The 16,204-nt window shown below is 45.3% G+C and overlaps 1 protein-coding gene across 4 annotated transcripts in view; it reads right to left on the bottom strand.

Annotated features, from left to right (window-relative positions):
• zeb2b (zinc finger E-box binding homeobox 2b) overlaps nucleotides 1-16,204 on the bottom strand; it is a 107,596-nt gene that overhangs the window by 69,276 nt on the left and 22,116 nt on the right. The window lies entirely within an intron of this gene.

Below are 16,204 nucleotides of genomic sequence, written 5' to 3'. Positions count from 1 at the left end.
GCATGACAAAACTCCGACCGGGAAAATAAAAAAAAAAAAAAAAAAAATTAAAAAAATCCTTCGGCTGAGACGCGAACCGGCCCCGCCTGATCGGAGGAACCGCCGCGTTACCTTAGCGGGGGGGGGGGGAACGGCAGGGATTCAGGAACGCTATCTCCTGAAGCCGAGCAATACTGGAGTGCATTTCCTTTCACACAGCGGAGCCCGCAATAAAACCCTTGGCCTTTGTTTGGGCTGCGCCGAGCAGAAGGATGACCTCAGCTTTGAAACAATAAAGGGCCTGTAATGGTGTCTCCTGAGGCCTGCTGCCGCTGCCTGGACTCCAATGTGTGAGAAGAAGGAGGGAGGTGAGGATGGGTGGGGGGGCGACATACATTAAAAAAATAAAAATAAATTAAAAAGCCGGGGCTATAAACTTTTCCCGCTCTTTAACAGAGTGTGCAAATTGATGCCGTAAATGCTGCCACCTTGCTGGGAGATTTACGAGGCGGCGTGGATCTGAGGGGCTGCTCAAACTTTCAGGTCCCCCCCCCTGTGACCCCCCACTCACCCTGCAAGGGTTTGGCGTGCAAACACACACACACACACAGACCTAAACAAGTATCCAACTTCCTATTTTGTCATATCTCATTTTACAAATGAAATGATCTTCTAATTGTCTCTCTATTCATATTTATATTCATATTTTTCTCTATGGGAGTCAAAAAAAAATATCTTAAAATAAATGCTGATTTTGTTTCTGGAGGAAGCAGAATTCAGCTAAATTTAAGGAATTTCTTTTTTTTTTTTTTTGGAGTGAGTATGTAATTATGTCATTTTAACCCATGGGAGTGACAACTTCAAATAAATAAAAAGCGATTCACAAAATGGACCAAAAAAAAATAAAAATAAATAAAAAGCTCCTTTTTGACCCCCTCTCCCTTGGAGAATGCAAAGCATTGTGATGTATTTTGCCATCGCTCCCGTTTCCACCCGATGCCTCCAACCTGCTGATGTGCCACCCATCTGGCGAGAGCTCCAAACAAACTGAATCATTCACCAGAAATAAAAGAAAAAAAAAAAAAAAAAGAAAAAAAAGAAAAACTTAACAAAAGGGCTTATGACGGAGGGGCCGAGGTGGACAAACAGCAAATGAGAGCGGGGGGGGGGGGGGGGGGGGGGGGGGGATAGAGCAAGAGCGAGAGGTGGGAGTAAGTGTGTGTGTGTGTGTGTGTTAATAGTAGTAGTAATAGTGGCGGTGGAGGGTACTAAGGGGGCGGAGGCATAGCAAACTGCTAAGAGGATCAAATATCGAAGCACAACAAAAGCTGTGTCACAGGGGCGTTTGAGTCACAAGTCTCCCTTCGACAACCACCCACCTCCTTCCCCTTTCACCCCCCCATCCCTCCCCCCGCCATCCCCGTACCTCTAACCTCCTGTTACCACGACAGCGCCGCGCCACAAAGACAGCCCCTAATATGACAAAGAACAAAACGGCGGACAGATGTAGGTATTGTCATGCAGAGTGTCCCCTCCCCTCCCTCTCCTCACCCTCCTCTTTTCTCTGTCCTCCTTCTCCCACAGGAGGAGGAGGAGGAGGAGGAGGAGGAGGAGGAATGGAAAAAAAGGGAAAAAAAAAACAAAACTCCAAACACCTCAGAAAAAAAAAGAGCAACCGCCGAGTCGGGGCGGCCGTGACGGTCAGCGGGCAGGTCACCTCTCGGGTTGCAGCTTGGCTCTGATTGAGAGAGGTGACGCCAGGACATTTTTGCAGAGGTGGTAGTTTACGCCGATATTTTTGTATCTATAATTTTGCAGGAAAAAAAAAAAAAAAAAAAAAAAAAACAAGGAACCCGCAGCCGTGTATCGTATCACACGAGCCGGGCGGAGGAGAAGTTAGCGGCACCCGAGGACCTAGATCTAGATTCGACATCAAACGGCTGTTTATTTTTAGCTGCTTGGTAAACTGGGTGAGACCGGATGCTCTCCTTTTCAAGATTTTTTAGCTTAAATTCATCAGTTGTGATTTCCTCCAGAACAAAAGGGAAGTTTTTTTGTTTTGTTTTTTTTTTTCGGAGGCACCTGCGTGGGCCCGAGGCCGGCGCGTCCGAAGCGAACCCGGCCGATCCGTATTTTTACAGCTGGGTTGTGTGTGTGTGTGTGTGTGTTTGGGGGGGGGGACCCGTTGAGACGGCGGCGCGGGGATGATTTCCCATTGATTCAGACCAGATGGGAGTCCCTACATGTTGCAGACGCCGCGACCCAAAAATAGCCGCACGCCGTCTCGCTGCATTCCTCGGGAACACATTGTGCACTTCGCCGCCGCCGCCGCCGCCGCCGATCCGCCAGCTCTACAAACACTCTAATCTTACGTTAAACACCAATCGGGATCCAGATTAAAACGGAGTCCAGATTTCCCGCGCTGCAAAACTTCGATTCGGATGCATCGACTGCACAAACGCCGATGTTTGCGTGACTTATTTTAGACGTTAACTGTCAAAATAATCACTAAAAAACAGTGAAATTTGCCAGAGGGAATCCCTATGGACTGACCTTCTGACCTCGGGGGGACCCAACGTGGGGGTTGAGTCGCCCCCTGGAGGGTTGGCAAGAAGACCCCAAATAATCTAATGAGATGGGATTAGCCATAGCTGCTATTAGCTTTTTTTTTTTTTTTTTTCTCAATTTTGCATTTATTTATTTTTAATTTTTCATCCTTTTTTTTAATTTATTTTAAATTAAAGCAAATTTTTTTAAAGTAAATTTTGCAAAAAAATTTCTGAAAATTCCAAAATTCTGAAAATAATTGGAAAAATATTTTGTTTTTTTTAATCCCAATGCACGTATTGTAGGTATCGTAAGAGCGTTGTGTGTAATAATGGCTCGGGGATAGCGGGGGTGGCTTTGCATCTTAATCTGGGGAGTGCGGTATCTGGCAGGTTTGAGAGCGCCGCCCCTCGGTCCTCATACCTCTGACCTGCCGGTCGTTTAAAGCCGGTCCCAGGGAGCGCGTGCACCGAAATAACAAATTACTTAACACTGGGGGTTACGATGGCTGCAGAGGTACCTTAAATTAGCCGGGGATTTAATGTAATTGGCGAAAGTCATCTGCTCCAACCTTCACCGCTCTAAACCCCCCCTCCTTTGCTCTCCAGTCTAGACTGAATTCTTGACGCTCCTGCGCTAATGTCCGGAGCTCGGGCGGCGGCGGCGGCGGGAGAAATGCGGAGCGGCGGGCCAATCCGACACGAGGCCGGTCTCTCCGGCGTTAATGCGGGGTGGCAGCGCGGGCCTCTTTTTAAAGGAATCAATTAAGGTTTAAAAAGGTGATTCCTGGACGCAGTGTCTGGCTTGGGTCCTGGGAGGGAGGCGGCGGCGGCGGCGGGGGAGGGGAAAGGAGGGGAGGGTAGGGGAGGGGAGGGGAGGGGAGGGGAGGGGAGGTCCCATGGGGCTTAAATAGAAACCACACACATAATCACACACCTCAATGGCACCATTGTCGTAAGCAAACCGCATAACTGGGACTTTGGCGGTGCCGTCTTGCCCGATTTGAAAGTTTACATGGTCGCTTTAGTGCCGACTGACTCTTGGAACCTGTTGAAAGTGTAATTTCGCCCCTTCTTACGTTTCGCTCCTCCGCCCTCCTCCCGCTCTGCCTCCTCCCGGTGCAGATTAGCCAACGCTGGCGACCGCCTTCCCGAACCACGGGACGCCGAGCGCCGCTTCGCAAACTCGCGACAAACTCACGACTCCCAAAAATGAAAGCGTCGTTTTTGTTTTTCCCCTAAATCGGAGCCTAAAACCGAGCCGTTTTTCCTCCCCTCCGTCATCATGGACCCCGACCTCGGAGGGGCCCCCGCTCTTGGAGGACCGTCTGCCCATAAAGATCATTGTGATGCCAAACAGCTGATGCTGCGAACCTGTGGGAAAGGGTGGGCGGCTGTTCTGTCTCTCTCTTTCTATCGTTCTTCCTTGTTCTGTACCGTTTAGCGGTGAGCTTGTTGGATTTCACCGGGTTACACCATGTATCAAAGGAAAAAGAGTCTTTACCAGCACAAAGGTGCCTCTACACCTTAGCGTTGAATTTAATCTGCGCCCTGAGGCGCCAGACAAACTATTCTTCCCCCGGCGCGCACCTTGCATAAGATGCCGAAATCAGCTTACGACACGATCTCTTTTTTTAATTTTTTTTTTTTTTTTTTTTTAGCAAAATCGCTCGCTCTCGGTTCCGCGCGAGACGCGGCGGAAAGGAACAAACGCCATTGTGATCTACGAAAAAAAAAAAAAAACACGACCGACCGACGGCGTGCCCCCCCCCCCAGACTCTCGGATACACGTAAACAAATCTTAGCTTAGCGCATAACTCTTATTTATGTCATTCAATTTAGCCCCGGCCGCTCCGCAATTCATTTTCATGATCAATTACTAAAACCTTAAGGCATCCGTAATGCGCACACTCGCTCAAATGCGCGGCACGCTGTGAAATATTCAACCTCGGCGCCTTTGAGAATAACTCAAATTGGCTAATTTCCCTGCTTTTCACCGTGTATTTGTTTGTATCCGTCCCCCGGGAGTAAACAGTTACCTACACCTTTGATGCTAATAGCGGGCTTTGTGAACAGTTGTGTTGAGGTGTGTCTGCAGCTGGCGCTCAACAAGACGGCGGGGGGTTGGTGGGGCAAAGAGGTAATTTGTGTCGAGATGCTGCTGGGAGAAGCAGCGGAGCTTCTTTTTTCGGTATTTCAAGGTGCAAACTAAGGAAAAATGCTAAGGAAGACAAAAAGGTTTAATATCCTCGCAGCTTTTTTTTCCAAACAGAACCGATCGAACTTAGAAATCGGATTTGTAAACCATCCAGAAGACCTTGGAATAACACAAACATCCCGTTTTGTTGTAAATTGTATTCCCGGATTATAAGCCGCTACATTTTTCACGCGCTTTAAACAACGATGCGGCTAATTTATGGATTTTTTTGGGGGAGCTGACGAGCTTCACGCCGCCGAAACATTTCGCCCAGTCACATCGGACCGATGAAATGACCGTGAAATTCTGACGCCGAGACCACTTTAATGGTTTTAGGGCGCAGGAAGAAAACACAGAGTGATCAACTGGAGTAAAATGGATGGATGGACTTTTCCTTGTGCTATTTATTATTAATCTTTTTCATCGTCCGTGTTACAGGCACTGTTCGGAAAAAAGCATTTCCAGCACGAATTTGTGGATTTAACGATATCCATCCGTCGTCTGCCGCTTATCCTACACTCAGGGTCGCAGGGGATGCTAATGGAGTCTATGTTTTCCGTATGTATTTCATTAAAAGTGAAAAAAAAAAAAAATTCTGTGTAATATCATTCTATGACAACATGGACACCTGAGGCTTATAGACAAATGCAGCCTATATTTATATTGTTATTTTAAGCCAGTACAGCTTATATTCAGGTACAGGAATTAAATTGAAAAATAAATTAAATTAAAAACATATTAAATAAAAAAAAAAAACTAAAAAATATAAAATAAAGAAAAATATGGATGTGAAAATGATGAATTTTAAAAGGGCAATAAGGGGCGGTTTAAAAAAAAAAAGAAAAATCCCTCCACCTCCTCCTCCCTCAGACAGGTTCGATTTTATGAATCGCTGCCTCCACCGCAAGGGAACGCATCCGACGACTCGGACCATCCCCAATCATAAACAGGGAAGGGGGTCGGCGCGCGTGTGTGTGTGTGTGTGTGTGTGTGTGAGGGGGGGTTCATTTCAATATTTATCTCCATGAATATTTTTCCTTTTTTTTTTTTTTTTTTTGTGGGGTGAAAAATAAGGTGGAAATCACAAAACTGAGGGAATGGGGGGTGGGAGGGCAACACAGAGGTGCTTGGAGGAGATGATCAGAAAGGGAAATTGTGCACAGCAGGGAGAGAAATCATTGTGTTACCCCAGGTGAAAAATATTGTTGCTTTGCTTAAAAGTGCATGCAAGGCGCGCTACATTATTAGAATGTTTAAATATTAATTCTTCTGCTGGGTAGTAAAGATGATGGAGTCGCCGAGTCAACTACTTTGTTTTTCCTCCCCCTGCTTGTCGGGGCCGGAGCCGCATTATTTTTCCCATCTCGTCTCGCTTTGCTCAAACGGGAGAAAGAGAGGAAAATAAAAAAAAAAAAAAAAGTAAAAGAAAAGAAATAAGAATGACTCCTCAACTTCCAGATGTGAACGTCCTGCCGGTTAAAGAAAACGGTCAGCACGCGATGTTACAGGAAGAATCAGGAAGGCGATCCCCCGTCATCTGACCGGTTCTGATCCCGCGATCAATATTCGCCGACTTTGTCCGCGACCGAAGCCGAGGTCGCATTTCAACAGCTCCGAACAGCCCGCAGATAAAGGTGTAACAACACGCTCCGCGTAGAAAAGCCCCCTTTTTCAGTCACAAAGGGCAACTTAGCGAGGATAAAGCATTTTTTTTTCTTTTTCTTTCTTGTCAAGGTGACAGTGCTTCCAGAGAGCCGACGTGAAGAGGTTTCACATTTCAAAGGGTAATTATTACCCGATGTTACGATAGCAAAGAAAAAAAAAAAAAAAAAGGATAATATGTCTTATTTAAAGGTCTCGGGACGGCAGATAACTTTTGTAATTAACCCCCGTCCGTGCATAAAGACGGCAGGAGGGAGGATGGAAGAAGAAGAAGACGGAGGAGGAGGAGGAGGTGGGGTTTGGAAAGCCAGGTGTGATTTCAGGGGATCTTTAGCGGCACTCAGGTGAAGTGGGTGTTTTGTTATGTTACAAAGACGACGGAAAGCTGGCGGCTTAAAGGTGAGCGCTAAGCCGCTCCGATATGAAACAGTTTGGGATCCTTTCCGACTGGAACGGATGAAGATGCAAAGAGCCGGGGGGGGCGGAGGGGAGGAACCTGCAACCACGGCGCAGCTGCGCTTACCTTTAACCTCAAAAGAAATGATTTTGCATCCATCGATTAAGATTTAAAAGCGCGATACTGGCGGCCTGCATCAAAAAAAAAAAGAAAATTATCGGCGACGTTTTTGGTCTTGCAACGCTTCCTTCCGAACGATCGAAATAATTCGGTCGGTGATTCGTCTGAAGACGAAAAGCATGGCGGTATTGATTGTTTTAGAATTGGAAAAACTTTATTTGTGAACATCAAAAAATAAAATAAAAATAAAAATAAATAAATAAAATAATAATAATAATAAAAATAAAAATGTATATATAAACCACTGTACTAAATTGTGCAAATTATAGGTAGGCTCGCTCTGCATTTATATAGTAAATATATCATTAATGTCATGGTTGCTTTTTAATACGGACTACGTATGAATGACGGTACACGAATGCGCCTTTTTTATCGGCGGGAAAAGTCGGATTTCCACCAGGATGATTGATTAATGTGTGAAATGTGTGCAAACTGCTTGAACACCAATATCGGATCAATATATCGATATGTATTTTCATTGAGCGTAACATCACCGTAACAGTTGCTCTAAAAGGGCCAGCATAAATGTCATGTAAAATAAATGTAACTGCTCCTTAATGTTGAATAACTCTGAATTTATTACTCAGTCAAATCCAAAAATGTTACATATGTATTCCTATCTTGGTGAAACAGCCATTTCTCAATTCCACTTGTTGAAAATGGCATTAATGTAGATAGACTGCGATGAAATGACGTCACTTCACGGGTAACACGAACGCCATAAATTGTGGGAAATGTAATTTTAGGTCATTTATGATATTTATTTTAAGATAATCTAACCTTTTAAGACGTTCTTGCTGGCCACATAAAATGACACGATGGGCCACATTTGGCCCGCGGGCCTTGAGTTTGACACGTAAAGGTACAGGAGCAGTGAAAGATAATAATCAGAGTGAATACAAGGATGAACTGTTGGATTACAGGGTGGAACTGGAAGGAGTTTAGCAGCCAATCAGAGCGCTTGTTTTCCCCCCAGGTGTGTGTATATGTGTGTGTGTGAGACCGCGACAGCCATCGAGGCGGGCGACCCGAGACACAATGGAAGACAAGGCTGCTGCCACTCTGAAAGTGAGTCATTCCGTCATACACCCCCCCCCCCACACACACACACACACACACACACCGCCCCGCCCCACCTGAGAGCGATTGCGACGCATGTTCTAGTCACTCATGCAGGAGAAGCAATACACAAGTTCGTTGTACAGCCACTTTAAAAGCTCATCAGGCGCACACCCCTGCTTGTAGGAAATACCTTATTCATGACGGCGCCGGCCGAGGCCTAGGTAATTACTTGAATCAAGGTGGCCTCGGAAATGTTTAAGTCTACAAGGACTGGGAGAAGGCATGAATAATGCAAAATCATTTGCATCTAAATTTTTTAAGTGCGCTTTATTCGAAAAACCTTAAAACGCGGGTTCCGATTAAAGTTTGATGAGTGAAAGCTGAGCGCCCCGGCGCAGCGCACGTATGTGTGCATGTTTGCGGCCGACCCGGCCCTTCGTCGTTCGGCAGAAATTATTTAGAAAGGCGATGAAAAAAAAAAAAGGGGGGGGGGGGGGGGGGGGACGGCGGACCGATAAATAATAATTACGGGAGAGAGACACCGCTTGCAGAACAGGTTGCAACTTCGAAGCGAGCGGAGCATCTTGTGTTTTTTTTTTTTTTTTTTCTTTTTTTGTTTGTTTTTTTTTTTTTTTTTTTTCTCTCCACACGTACACGCGTTTTTACAGCTCCGCTCGCATTCGGAGCCTTGAATATTTATGAGAACAGTGTTGTTCACAAAGCAATACTCCGGAGTTCACCTCGGGAATTCACCGGGGGGCTCCCGGGGCCCGGTGACGGGGTCTGAATGCGTTTCATGTGAAATCGTGTTTTGTGAGGATTGTTGGGAAGCGTGAAAAGGTTAAAATGCTTACCTGCTTCGGAGGGAAGGGACGACGGCGGAGGTGGGTCGGCAGCCGGGAAGGAGAGAAGAAAGAAAGAAAAAGTCAGTTAACAAAGTGTCGGGTAAACTTTTCTGAATTTCCAAGCCGGCGTATCATATCGTGGCATTACATCAGATTTAATCAAGCAAAAATATTCACATTTATCTCACATTAGGATTCTAGAGATGCCAGAAGAGGCAAAAGTGAGCTGCCCAAAATATAAAATAAAATAAAAAATAAATAAATAAAAAATCATTAAATTAAATTAAAATAAAATCAAATAAAATAAGATAAAATTAATTAAATTAAATTAAAATATAATGAAATAAAATAAAATAAAAATAAAATTAACTCAAATTCACATTTTTTTTAGCTTTGGATTTTAATTATGCATCAATTGTATCTATATTTATTCATTAATTTGACCTCACTTCTTGTTTTTTTTTTTTTTGTTTTGTTTTAATCTCTATTATTCTTTCGAATCGAAGTAAAGCCATCATTAGGAAATATTTCAGTTTGCTAATGAGCCTCTTCTTCATCCGGCAGGTTGTTTTTCCTCTTAAAGCTGGCATAATTACACTGCGAACAGCCGACATATCATCGCATGATAGCAACAGGATGACAACATCCCTCAAACTCTGACTGCGAAGGTGTTTCCCGGGGGACGCGGAAACTTTCCCACAACCTTTCCCTGAGTGCCGAGCGTGCGTGAGACAAATGTTTTGCCAAATTGATAAGAGAATTGTATCATTTCATGTCGTTTTCCTTTCCAAAAAAACCTTATTTTTTCTCCTTTAAATGCCACATGGTAATTACAATGTTTTGCGGCTGTCGCCACGGCAACATATCATCGGATGCCGGTTTGTAAAAAAATGTTCTCAGAACGTTACGTAACAAGGCCGGGTGTCCTAAATGTTCTTAAAAAACGTCTGCGGGCAGCAGTTGCTTTATAAAACATTCTTGCAATATGATATGTCTTCGCGACGTTCTCGGGAGGTTTTTCGGGGTCGTTGCCACGGCGACAGATTACAGGATGTCGGTTTGTAAAATGTTCTAAGAGAAAGGTTACATAATAATAATCAAGGAGCGGCGGCATTGTAAAAAAAAAAAAAAAAGAGAGAAAACATTTCTTTCGTGCGATTCGTAAATTGCCGTGAAACGTTTCGGCGGATTTTACGAATCATAGTGTCCATAAAGCATCGACCGAAACATCATTTATTTATTTTTTTATTATTTAAAAACCTTCTCGGAACGCGTAGCTAGCGCTAGCTAAGGTTCTGGGAATGTTCCCTGGGATGAAAACCCACATATTTATCATTCAGTATGCATATCCTCCGGTTACGTCTAATAATGTGAGCATCCGTCTTCAGAATCTCCTCAAATAAATCTGTCATTTCAGCCGAAAATAACCTGAATGAGTCAAACACACATGTTCACTCTCTCTCTCTCTCTCACACACACACACACACACACACCTCTCCCATTGTTAAACAAACCATATATCACTGCTTTTCTCTGTGCCTGGCCTGAGCTGGGAGGGCCGGAGAGGTGATAGAGGAGTGGGGGATGAGGATGAAGGGAAGAAGGAGGAGGCGGCGGCGGCGGCGGCGGCGGCGGTGCACGCTGGGTATTTTTAAACAAAAAAAAAGGCCCCTCCTGAGGCCGGCCCCCTGCCCAGAGGATCACCTAGTCCCAGGCTACGCTGCTCCACTTTTCCCACGCTAACCTCCGGCCTCATTTGCATCCCCCGCTGCCCCTCGGAGCAATTATTTTCAGGTGAGCTGCTCTGTATAGACGGCCGGGCTTAAGTGTGTGTGTGAGCATCCCTTTATGTGTCTATGTGTGTATTGAGGTGATTTTATGTCCCTAGGTCCATCAGCGTGCATGCCCCCCACCCCTCCTCCCCTCCAACACACACACACACACACACTCTCCGCCCCGCCACCCCACACCCCTGCTCTTAATTACGACTGACTGGCACCAGACACAATCGCCCCCTTGATTCGACCCCCCCGCCGCCCATCCCACCCCAGCGGGCCGCAGTGACCCGAATCATCTCCCAGCAGCTGGAGGAGGAAAACATCGTCTACTCACGATGGCGTCCGCAGACAGATAGTCGGGACACTGTTTGTCTTCAGCGGTGAGATTGTGTGGACTGACTGCTATTATACAGGGTTTCTATGGGCTACAATAGCGCGACTGTATCATCTGGACGGCGCGGGGATGAAGCGGCCATTAAGGCGGCTGCACGCCATTCATGCATACATTTAGACGGGACAAGACGGCATAGAGGGTTGCCAGTATGACACAAGACAGACTCGTACAGATCGGCCTCCACAGCTGGATACTCCACCGGCGAGTTTCTGTGAAGGGGTCATTTGCAAAAACAGATAAAAGCCTGAAAAAAAAAAAAAAAAAATGAATGCAAAGTTGTCAGCGAAGTGAAAAAGTGCCCCTTATCTTCTAGAGGGCGACTGATTAATATATTCAAATAGATAAACAAGAGGCAGCGCCACGCGTACCGTTTCAGATAGCCATCGAAATTAATCCGATTTATGTATCGCTTATTAATTAAAATTAAGTAAATATACAGGAATGTTTGTTTAAAAAAAAAAAAAAAAAAATTAAAAATATTTAGAGGTGATTGATGATGATGGCGCGGTCCACCAGCCAATCACGGAACAGGAAAAAAAAAAACAAGTCAAATTCAAGTATCTCAATGACATTCATCCCTCGATGCCGTTCATGATATTGCGTGTAAAAAGTAAACATCCCGCAAGGAACGCCCATCCGGGACGTCCTCTTCATCGAATTGAGTAACGGTTTAATGAAATCGGACGATGACTGATCCGAGCCCGGGAAGACATTTGACGACGTGAAAAGGCGCGGCGGCGGCGGCGGCTGCGGGACGGGTGATTACGACCCGGCTTTCCGAGCGCGGCGAAACAAACGTCCACATCTTCGTCAAATCTCCCAAATAGACCTGAACCGGTTCACCCCGGCCGCGTCGGCGCCTTGTTCTTCCCACCGAGCAACACGTCCACTGATCTCTGCCACAGACGCCCTTTTATAGAGATCGCAAACAGACAAAAACAATGTTTGCCCTGCTGCAGCGCTCACACACACACACACACACATCCTATTATTTCATATCATGAGCCACCGGACTCACTCTTTCAGCTTCGGCGAGGGGAAAGGTAGCTACAAGGCGACTTACGCCAGAGGAAAACACACACACACACACAAACAAACATCGTCTAATGTAATTGTCAGAGTCTGTCCCTCCCCGTCTTGGAATGAAGCCCCGCGTTCGCAGAGAAAGGTAATTATCGTGTACCCGAAAGGGAGGATGCGAGCGTCTCCGGCTCTGATTAGAGGGGACGGGAGAGGAGCGCCGCCTCCCTTTCGGCGAGCCGGCAGTTTTTACACGGGAGGCGCACCTTCCGCTGTCCAAACAACGTCTATCAATAGCCGCCGTGGGAGGAAACGGTAGCTAAGGTGGCGTGCGGACGGAGGAACGGATACAAATCGGGTGAAAAGCGCGGCGGTAAATCCTAGCGTAGCATCCGTCGTGCACCCCTCCCGCGTCGGGGACGACATCCTCGCCTTTTTACCTCCACCGGGGGGGGTTGGGGGTTTATCGCGCGAGGTGTCATATCGTGTAAAGCCCAGATTACGATGGCGGGACGGATGGAAGCGCGCTTCTGGAGAGGCTCGCTGTGAAAATAAGTCGGGATAAAGCGGAGAGCCGGCGCGGTAAACTCCGGTTTCCCTCAGGTTAGGAGCGCTCGGTCAGCTTTGTCGGGAGTTGTTAAAATAAATCATCCCCTCGCGGTCGGACTCGGACGGGAGAAAAGCTCAAAGTAGTCGGGTTCGAGTTATTTGACATTTTTACGTGTAAATTCTAAATTCGGGAGTGGAACAACAGATTAAAAATGTCCGCTCGTTCTCCAAGAGTCCGACTTTTTTCGGGCCAGGACGTCTTGTCTGGCTCGGTTTATCTCAGCCGTCGAAGGAAAAACTGGAGTCGGGGCGGCTCGTCTTCTTGGATCGCCGTTTGTTGTGATAAGAGTCGGCTGAAAGTGACGACACTGTTTAAAAAAAAGAGTTAAACTCTGGTGCCAATTCTTGTCTGCTATTATTACGTGACCTTTTTTCGATTTATCAGAGTTCAAAAGGGCGTTTGGCGATGAGTCTGCCGGCACTACTTGTCAGTTTAAAAAAGAAAAAAAAAAAAACCAAACATTAGGCAAACTATTAGTAATAACGTAGTTATAACACGGTTATAAATGTGTTATAACACATCTGGGTTGCAGTGCAACGGCCTTGACGACGCATCTGTCACGCACAGAACAACACAAACGCCGCCGAAGAGGACAGTCAACAGTTGTCACGCTCTTCCTCTTTTTTTTTTTTCCTCTTATTTTATTTCTTTTTCTTTTTTTTTTTTTTGTTGTGCTCATGCTTTGCTCCCCAGAGGTTCCCATCTGCACCCCCTCCTCCTGCTCATCCGGAACAATAACGACATTTTGACACCTTCCGTAAACTTCGAAGGAAAAAACACACACACACACACACACACACACACACACGGTGTCGATGAGCAGAAACTTCTTTTTTTTTTCCATCGCCAGGGCGACGAGTGATCGTTAGGAACTGAGCGAAGGCGGGCGATGACGAAACGGACCGGGACGGAGAGGGACGTAAAAAAATAAAAAATGTTAAAAAAATGAGCCGAGAAAGAAGGAAGCGGACATGATCGACTCCATTTCTGAAAATTGCCAGCACCCCCCCTCTCCTCCATCGAGAGAGAGAGAGAAAAAAAACTTATCAGCAGTTACTCCTCCTTCATTTTATTTCATTTATGAATTACAAGGAAAGATGCCATTATATATTATTAATTCTGTGCTGTTGCTTTGGCTCTGGCTGCTGCGGCGGCGAGCTGCGGATGTCGGCGGCGGTGTAATTACGTTCTAGCCGGGCAGCCATCCGTTTCCTTTCAAAAATTTACAGGATTCTTAATCACGTTGCTCATTTGGGTGCACGGTGGCGGGGATGGCGAAACACAAACAGGGGCACGTCTGTTTGCACGGGAACACCTGCTTAGCATTGATAGCAGATGTCAGTCAGTGAACTGAACAAAAAAAAAAAAAAAAAAAGTGCCGGCGAAGAGGAGGGGGTGGAATTAAAAATGCAAGCATCACCAACTTCTTATTATTTACTTACTCCAAAAATGAACTACTGGAATGGGGAGAAGGAAAATCCTGGCAAACGTCGGGGAAGCTGGGCCTCCTAATTGTGCTGCCACCCTCCCCGACGCCCCCCCACCCCCTTTTTTGCTTCCTCCTCCCTTAACCCTCTGAACCCGACAGCCGGTTTACCGTTTCTTCTTCCCCTCGGTGAAATGAGGAGAAGAAAAGTCACCGGGATCGCGCCGTTTTATGGCACCTGGAGATGTGAAAGGGGAAGAGGTGAAAAAAAAAAAAAAAAAAAAAATCCCTGGATTTTTGAGTGATCCTGAATTTGGACCCGTCAAAAAAAAAAAAAAAAAATCTATATGTATATATACACACATATATAATGAAAATAAATAATAATAAGAAATAAGAAATAATAATAAAAAATAATTATAATAATAAATAATAAAAATAAATGAGAGCAGATCTCTTTCTCTGCTCCCATCAATGAGTCTGGGGGTGTTTATGACTAAAAACAAATAAATTACAGAAGCCACATGGGTTCGTGGGGGAGGGGGGCTATATTTCCAACATCTTCAAAAAAAAAAAAAAAAAAAGAATATCGGGGGAATGAGGCGCAAAGCCGGCCAGTAAATTGTGACGTTTCACAAAAAAAAAAAAAAATCAGAGCTGAGCCACGAGTGACTCAGCTGAGACCGACAGTCACGTGATCAAAAAAAAAAAAAAAAAAATCCAGCGGATATTAACATGAACTGCGGGCGGAATGGCGAGAAAGTGGCTATAAATAGCCCAAAACGTCAACTTCTCCGAGGTGGTAGAAGAAATCCATCACTCTATTTGTCTTCTACTGACACTCCCGGCCACTCTATTCAATTTACTATTTAGCCTCCTGCTTTTCTTCCTTTTCATTACCATAAATAAGAAGTGTGTGAATAAATAATGGGAGATAAAGTCTATTTTGTATAAATACGTCATCGTAGCTGCGTTCTAATCCGCTCGATGCCGCTTCACAGACGAAAACAGGGAGAAAAAAAAAAAAGAAAGACACCCAGATTTGAGCACGGCGTTAAAATCTTAGCATTTTTAACCTTTTGTTTCCTCTCTCCTCCTCCTCCACCCTCCTCCGCCCCTTCCACCACCAGCGTCTTATATTTCTATCCGTTTGCATCAGTCTTTGCTGCATTATTCATTTGCATTATAGCACTGGATGGTAATTAAATCTTGCCTGAGATGCCGTTGTATTTAAATGAAACGGGAATATTTTAGCAAGGGAAATGCAGAATGCCTAATCTGCCCCCACCGCCGCCACCCCAACACACACACACACACACACACACACACCTCCACCCTACCTCCCACCACCCACTCATCATATTTTTTTTATTTATTTTTTATTTTTTGCTTTTGAAAAAGCTGCGAAACAGTTTAATTGTGCTCCGGCGCTCCTTCGAAACGCCGCCGTCTTTAAGAATAATAGTGTTGAGTCAACAGCTGCATTGATGGACATATTCCGGCTGATGCCTTCGTCCCGGACGGCGACATCCGATAGCGCACGTCGCTTCCGCTCTGCACACGTGCTGCACGTAAAAACACACACACGCAATGCCTTGCGGGCAAAAAAAAAAAAAAAGAAGCAGCTGAGGGCATTTGCAGAAAGAGAGAGAGATACTTCGATCATGTGGTGAAGAGTAGTACGACTGTGTGAGTGTGTGTGTGTGTGTGTGTGTGTGTGTGTGTGTGTGTGTGTGGGGGGGGGGGGGGGGGGGGGGGGGTGAGGAATTAAGGAGGAAGAGACAGAAAGATAAGATGAGGAGGAAAATGAAGAAACATGAGTGTGAGGTCGAGGAGGACCTCTGTCTCCACTATTTGCTTGGAATGAGGGGGGGGGGGGGAAGTGAAAAACAGAATTTCCAAGTTCTTTCACAAACAATACAGTTAAAAATGACCAAATCAATGTCATAATTTGGTTTTATACAAATATATATGATTTATTTCTATTTTTCTTCTCCAGTCTTATGCTATTTATTGTCAAAATTGTGGCTTGGTAATATTGTTCTGATGAAAAATCGAAAAAAACAACTTAAATTCTGATTTCTTCCCTACTGATTACACGACTTCTT

Source organism: Fistularia commersonii, chromosome 6 (genome assembly GCF_037954325.1).
Source record: "Fistularia commersonii isolate RoL2024-O1a breed Wild chromosome 6, RoL_Fcom_v1.0, whole genome shotgun sequence".
Taxonomy (NCBI): Eukaryota; Metazoa; Chordata; class Actinopteri; order Syngnathiformes; family Fistulariidae; genus Fistularia; species Fistularia commersonii.
This window is presented reverse-complemented; position numbering and strand designations above follow the sequence as displayed.